The sequence below is a fragment of the Myotis daubentonii genome, chromosome 11, assembly GCF_963259705.1.
Source record: "Myotis daubentonii chromosome 11, mMyoDau2.1, whole genome shotgun sequence".
Classification (NCBI taxonomy): domain Eukaryota; kingdom Metazoa; phylum Chordata; class Mammalia; order Chiroptera; family Vespertilionidae; genus Myotis; species Myotis daubentonii.
Window position 1 is genome coordinate 38,937,697 of NC_081850.1, and position 6,349 is coordinate 38,944,045.

Genomic DNA, 6,349 nt, shown 5'->3' on the forward strand with positions numbered 1-6,349 from the left:
AGGCCTGAGAATTGCATCAGGTTAGTGCGGATCACATTTAAGACGCAGCCAGGCACATGCGTTCCTGAGCTCCAGGAGCCCAGGGGGACAGGGGGAGATAAAGCTGGTGAATGATAGAACACATTACGGAAGATGGCAGGGCTATTTGTTCAGTTCTGTTATGAGCTCAGCAAAATGTGACAACCCTGAGACATATAAATATATTTTGCTGTATTTATGTGTGTTTGTCTCGGGAGACCTGGCAGGGAGGGGTGGGTGGCAGAGTGGGTTCCTGCAGGAGTGGAGTAGGCAGAGATAACTGGGGAAGGTGGAGCCTGTCCCAGGCCATATCGATGCACAGCCAATAAATACTAGTAATTACAATGAGAGCTAATATTTATTGAGTATTACGGGTCAGGCCCTGTGCTATGGTCCTTATATGCATTGTTGCCTTTAACCTGTGCCTACAGCCTATGTAGCAAAGGCCAACAGTGCTCTGTTTGTTTGTTTGTTTTAATCCTCACCCAAGGATATTTTTCCATTGATATTTTAGAGAGAGTGGGAGAGAGAGGGAAATACAGAGAGAAACATCCATGTGAGAGAAACACATCGATTGGTTGCCTCCTGCACCAGGGCCCTGGCCGGGGAGGAGCCTGCAACCGAGGTATGTGCCCTTGATCGGACCCGAACCCCGGACCCTTTGGTCTGCAGGCCGACGCTCTTCCACTGAGCCAAACCGGCTAGGGCCCTTCAGTCCCCTGACTGCACCGCTCACATTGTTTTACTATGTAAGGGGGTACACACACTTATGCGCATACACTTATCACATAGTTATCTGCACACACTTATCACGTGTGCCGTGCTCTCGGCAGTCAGCGCCGTGAGGGCTCTGTGTTATAGATAGTCCTTGAGCTACTGAACCGCTTTGCTTCCCAGCCCTGAGAACAGAAGTGCCGTGGACTTTACTGGTAACTAACCAGTGCGGGGGGACACGCACCCCAGCTCCTGGTGTCACCTTTTGTATCTCCAGTTCTTCCTTCCGTGGTATTTTGCTTGCTTCTCAAACTTGTTCACCCTCCTTTTCTCCCCAGTCCCACCCAGCTTCTCAAGCAGTTTTCCTTGGGGACACTTCCTACTCAACCACGTTCACCTGAGTCCTTAGCTCAAGGCTGGCTTCAAGGCTGGCTTCAAGGCTGGCTTCCGGGGACCCCAAGCGTAGGCCAGGTGCTGTTCACATAGCCATTTTACAAATGAGAAAACTGAGGTTGACGGAGGTGCGGGTGGGGAAAGGAAGGATGTAGCTAACTCCTCCTCATCCGTCAGATGAGAACGTGACCTTCAGCTTCCCAGGGGCCTGTCCCGACTCTCCAGCTCGGTGAAGTTCCCTGCTTATGCTCTCAGAACTCTCCTTGAGCACTTATCTAGGTTGTCGGTTTCCTATGATCTGAACGATTATTTCACGAATGACCAACTCCCCTGCTAGACTGCTGGCTCCAGAAGGTCAGGGCCTCGTCTCCAGTGCTCTTAGCTGCATCACAAGGACCTTGGCAGAGTATTAGAACATAGTAATTGCTCAATAAATATTTACTGAACGAATGAATGATTTGAAGTCCCTTTAATTTCCTCAGAGGTGCTCACCGGCCTCCCAGTTACTTCTCAGTCTCTGCATGAGCCAGCAATGCACAACGTACAACCCCAAAGAGTGACACAAGAGGTCCTGCCCCCTTCTGTTCTTCGGGGCACGTAGGGAAGAGCAATACCCAGGGCGAGGTGACAGATGTTTGCTCCAGGGGATCAAACTGAGTGTCAGCTGTAGAGTTGAATCCAGAGGTGGCCCTGGAAGGCTGGGTAGAATCTGTACGATTAGGAGGAAATTCGAATAATAATTTTAACGAACTACAATGTCATTTAAATCCACATACACCCTGCATTGAATATACATTTGTGGCTCCCCGTACTTCTTAACAAAAGTACAGTCAGCCCCAAGTTCTCCTTAGGAAGCTGATAAGCATCTCTTTCCTTCTATTCCGGCAGGGATGGTTCCCCAGCTACATAAAATTTATAAACTGCTTTGGAAGCATTTGCGGAGAAAGGTGCCATATGAATTCTGAGATTATTGAAATAAATGCTGATTTAAAGATTTCCCAGGTGGATAGTTAACATATACCTGGGCACACACATACACTCACACCCCACACTCAGGGTACTTTCCGCTCTGATCAGCAGAGGTAAATTTTCCTACCTGACAGTTGACTGTAAATCGAGAACTGTGTTTTAATAGGCACCACTTTTCTGCTTCTGCGTGCTGCTGTCTCCAGCAATCCTTCACCTCCCGGGACACCGGGCCTGAAGGATCTTGGCATGTTCTCTCCACTGCACATGGAGAGGTGGTGCTTAGCAGCAAGGTAAATATTGGCCTGCTGTACGTGAGCAACGAATATAAATAAGTCAGTTTAGCCTGAGAAAAATTAATCTCTGGATCCACCATTTTTCTTACCAATAGGTAAGCAAAGAGGGAATCACGAGTTTCCCAGGTTTTTGCCAAATCCAAACAAAGTATTTTTGTAGTAATATAAAAGCTGGAAAGTATTTGAGAGTCAATAAATGCTGAATCCATAATTTTGCTGATAAATACATGCCCTCATTTCTACAAACCTTGCTGATTGGACTGGATTACTGAACTTCTCTTCCTGACTTTACCCCTCAAAATCCTGTCCATCAATGTTTAGTTGCAGTAGCTGAAATAAACCAGGCTGTCCCACACCACAGTGCCTTTGCATGTGCTACCCTTGGGTGCCTGGACTGGAATACATTCCATTAATCCACATGGGCTGGGGACACTTTCTGAGCTTTCAACAGCTGGTACTCCAGGATCACCTTTAATTTCCTTTATGAAGGTCTTTTTTCTTCCCCCCAAACTCTTCCATTCCCAGGATTGCCACTTTATCCTGAACAAATGTGACTGTATATATATATATTTAAAACACTGACATGACTGGGTTCTCTTGGAAAGCCCGTGTTCACACCCTGTGCCCACTCAGGCCACAACTGATACTTCATTGCTACACAATTGCCCCCTTGTGACCTCTCAAGCCACCTCTCAAAGCATTTTGAGTGACGTAGATTTTATTGAAATGTCCACAAAGGAGAAAAGTGGAGGGCTTACATTGAACACGATATGGCCACACTTCATAAAAATCCTCATTAAAAATCTCCATCATTCAGAGAGCCTTTTCTCCCATCACCAGCTGCCTTATCTACGGTCTCCTCCATTCTCCACTTTCCTACAACTTTCTCCCATCCCTGGAGCCCTCTCGATCACCTCAATCTCAATGAGCAATTTAGCCCTTTCTTCTTCATTAACTTGCATCCTTGAAGTTTTACCTCTTGTTCATCAAACGAAGTATCTCTTTGAGATCAACACTTGCAAAGGTATGTGGCGTGAAGAAATACCAAACACATTTCTTCTCCTTCCACTAAAGACTGGAGTAACTTGAGGGTAGGAATCAAGCCTCATACCCTTTGGCATCTCCTACGCAAAAGACAGGGGTGGGAGAAAGTGGGCTTACAGTTGTTCTTATGGAAACAGACATGCAGGTATAGCTTTTTAACTCAGAATGTCACAAAGGCACTACAAACCTACTTTTGCCCATCCCTGTATTTATAAAGTGAAATAAATGAAAGAATATAGCCGCAGATTAAAACCCCTACTGTCCCACTCTAATCATGGTTTTCTCCTGTTTAAAAGATCTTCTATACCTTCTCAACGAATGCTTTGGCCAATTGTCATTTCTCTCAGACTCTAGCACTCCACCCAGCTATGATGGGCCCTCTCCCCTCGAGTCCATTGTGCATATTCTTGCCTGCAGGCATCCATCCAGGTTGTCTCTTCAGGCTTGGGATTATTGATGCTGTTGGTGAGAGTGGTTGGTGGGGGGTTTTCTATCACCCTATTGAAGGTCAAGATGGATGCAACTGGTCTGGTCTTGTAGGTCCATCGTCAAGGCTCCGTGCAGGTCTTCACTTCCTCAGGATACTTCACTGAGGGCTCAGTGCAGGCAATTCTCTCGAGTCCTTAGGACATAAGCCCAAGTGCATCCACGCTGACGGCACCTAATCTTTCAGCCTTACATTATTTGGAACTTGAGGCATAAGGCTTTGAGGTCATTCATTCATAGGTCTATTTACCAGATTTTTTAGGTTTTTCCTAATTCCCAGACTTGTAGTAGGTTTGTACTTATCTAATCCCTTGAAGTTACGTGTGACTATTTAATTTGCTTTGGCCAATGAAACGTGAGCAGAGCTGACACAAGCCCTTTTAAAAGTATTATTTTTATTGATTTCAGAGAGGTAGGGAGAGGGAGACAGAGATAGAAAAATTAGTGATGAGAGAATCATTAGCCAGCTGCCTCCTGCATGCCCCACACTGGGGATTGAGCCCCCATCCTAGGCATGTGCCCTGACCTAGAATTGAACTGTGACCTCCTAGTTCTTAGGTTGATACTCAACCACTGAGCTTAAGCCCTTTTATTTATTTTTTTTTAAAATTAAATCTTTATTGTTCAGATTATTACATTTGTTCCTTTTTTTTTTCCCCCCATAACTCCCCTCCTCCCAGTTCCCGCCCCACCCTCCGCCCTCACTCCCCACCCACTGTCCTCATCCATAGGTGCACGATTTTTGTCCAGTCTCTTCCCACATCTCCCACACCCCTTTCCCCCCCAAGAATAGTCAGTCCATTCCCTTTCTATGTCCCTGATTCTATTATAATCAACAGTTCATTCTGTTCATCAGATTATTTATTCACTTGATTCTTAGATTCACTTGTTGATAGATGCATATTTGTTGTTCATAATTTGTATCTTTACCTTTCTCTTCCTCTTCCTCTTCTTAAAGGATACCTTTCAGCATTTCATATAATCCTGGTTTGGTGGTGATGAACTCCTTTAGCTTTTCCTTATCTGTGAAGCTCTTTATCTGACCTTCAATTCTGAATGATAGCTTTGCTGGATAAAGTAATCTTGGTTGTAGGTTCTTGGTATTCATCACTTTGAATATTTCTTGCCACTCCCTTCTGGCCTGCAAAGTTTCTGTTGAGAAATCAGCTGACAGTCGTATGGGTATTCCCTTGTAGGTAACTGAGTTTCTTTCTCTTGCTGTTTTTAAGATTCTCTCTTTATCTTTTGCTCTTGGCATTTTAATGATGATGTGTCTTGGTGTGGTCCTCTTTGGATTCCTTTTGTTTGGGGTTCTCCGCGCTTCTTGGACCTGTAAGTCCATTTCTTTCACCAGGTGGGGGAAGTTTTCTGTCATTATTTCTTCAAATAGGTTTTCAATATCTTGCTCTCTCTCATCTTCTGGCACCCCTATAATTCTGATGTTGGTACGCTTGGAGCTGTCCCAGAGGCTCCTTACACTATCCTCGCATTTTTGGATTCTTTTTTCATTTTGCTTTTCCGGTTGGGTGTTTTTTGCTTCCTCGCATTTCAAATCATTGACTTGATTCTTGCGCTCCTCTGGTCTGCTGTCGGGAGTCTGTATAATATTCGTTATTTCAGTCCGTGTGTGCTTAATTTCTAGTTGGTTCCCCAATATAAGTTCGAGGGTCTTATTAGTTTTCGTGTAGATCTCATTAAGTTTATCGGCAGCTTCTAAACAGTTCTTGAGAGACCTTAAAAGTGTGGTTCTGAACTCTATTTCTTCCATTGACAATTTTGTCCTGTTTCTTTGTCTCCGCATTTTGTTATGCTTCCTTGGTGCACCCCCTAGTGGTCTTTGTTCGCAGTCTTATAGATAAATCTTGATTGTTGTAGCTAATTCCAGGGAGGGTTTGACCTCCAGGCCAAGTGGCTATGAGAATCAGCTGTGTCAGCAGTGAGAGAACTTCTGTCCTCTAGGGAGGTGCTAATCTAGCCTTTGCCTGAGGCTATCCGGCAAATGCCTCTGTGCAGGGCTTGGGCGGGGCGGGTCGCACAGGATCAACAGGGTGGGCCAGAGAGAGCAGTTATGGCGGCTCTCAGTCCTGTCCCCAGGGGTCTGCCTCTCTGAGTCCCAGCACCCACTGCAAAGCTCAGAGAGAAAGCTGCACTCGCTCTGACCGAAGCCAGACAGTCCCGTTTCTCCCGTTTGAGTCTGGGTCCCTAAAGACTCGCCCGGATCTGGTGCTCAGAGTCTGCGACTCCCTCCCGATTGAAAACAACAATCGCGCCCCCGCCGCCAGCCCGCTCCGCGCACTCCGCACCTCAGAATTTGACTTCAGCACTGTGCCTCCTCTGAGTGTCCGTATGCGTTTCTCTTTCCTCCTAGTTGTAGGACTTCCACTCAGCCAGCGTTCCTGTGGTTCTGGGTGATGTCCCTTCCGTTTTTTGGT

The 6,349-nt window shown here is 45.9% G+C and overlaps 1 long non-coding RNA gene across 1 annotated transcript; it reads right to left on the reverse strand.

Moving 5' to 3' along the window:
- Positions 1 to 1,450: 1,450 nt before the first annotated feature.
- Positions 1,451 to 3,972, reverse strand: LOC132212772 (uncharacterized). The gene is made up of 3 exons (XR_009447781.1): positions 3,364 to 3,972; positions 2,222 to 2,399; positions 1,451 to 1,834 (listed from the first exon to the last, which is right to left on the reverse strand). It is a non-coding gene; the product is annotated as an uncharacterized LOC132212772 (long non-coding RNA).
- Between the last annotated feature and the right edge of the window lie 2,377 nt (positions 3,973 to 6,349).